We start from the raw sequence: 794 nt of genomic DNA, 5'->3' as shown, positions 1-794 counted from the left end.
GAAGTTCAGGGAACTAAACCTAGGCCCTCCTTCATGTTTCACGTTAGGTTAGTGCTGTAGCACATAGCTACATCTTCAGCCCTATGTTTATTCTCTCTCTCTCTCTCTCTCTCTCTCTCTCTCTCTCTCTCTCTCTCTCTCTCTCTCTCCCCCACCCTTTTTTTTTCTAAACAGGGTTTCTTTGTATAAGAGTCCTGGCTATCCTGGAACTCACGCTGCAGACCAGGCTGGCCTTGAACTCACAGAGATATGCCTGCTTCTGCCTCCTGAGTGCTGGAAGTAAAGGCATGTGCCACCACTGCCCAGCTTCTTTTTTTTGTTTTTTAAAGACAGATTTCTCTATGTAGCCCCCTGGCTGTCCTGAAACTCACTCTATAGACCAGGCTGGCCTTGAGCTCGGAGATCCACCTGGCTAAATGTTGGGATTAAAGGTGTGGCCACCACTGCCCAGCTTCTTATTTTATTTTATTTTATTTTATTTTATTTTATTTTTTTCCTTTATCAGTTAGATTTGATCTTGCTTCCTTTATTCTACCTAGAACTGAATTTGTGGGTTCAAGTGATCCTGTAGCCCCAGACTCCCAGTTGCTAGAGCTATACCTGGCTTTAAACTGTGATTCTTTCTTTCTTTCTTTCTTTCTTTCTTTCTTTCTTTCTTTCTTTCTTTCTTTCTTTCTTTCTTTCTTTCTTTCATTTTTAAAGAAAGAATAAAGTTTGGAGGAAGAGCTGCTGCTTTGCAATTGATAATTACAAGAATCAGTTTATTATTAAACCACTTAAATCTTCCTCCTCCT

The sequence above is a fragment of the Mus pahari genome, chromosome 10, assembly GCF_900095145.1.
Source record: "Mus pahari chromosome 10, PAHARI_EIJ_v1.1, whole genome shotgun sequence".
Taxonomy (NCBI): domain Eukaryota; kingdom Metazoa; phylum Chordata; class Mammalia; order Rodentia; family Muridae; genus Mus; species Mus pahari.
Note: the sequence above shows the minus strand (reverse complement) of the source record.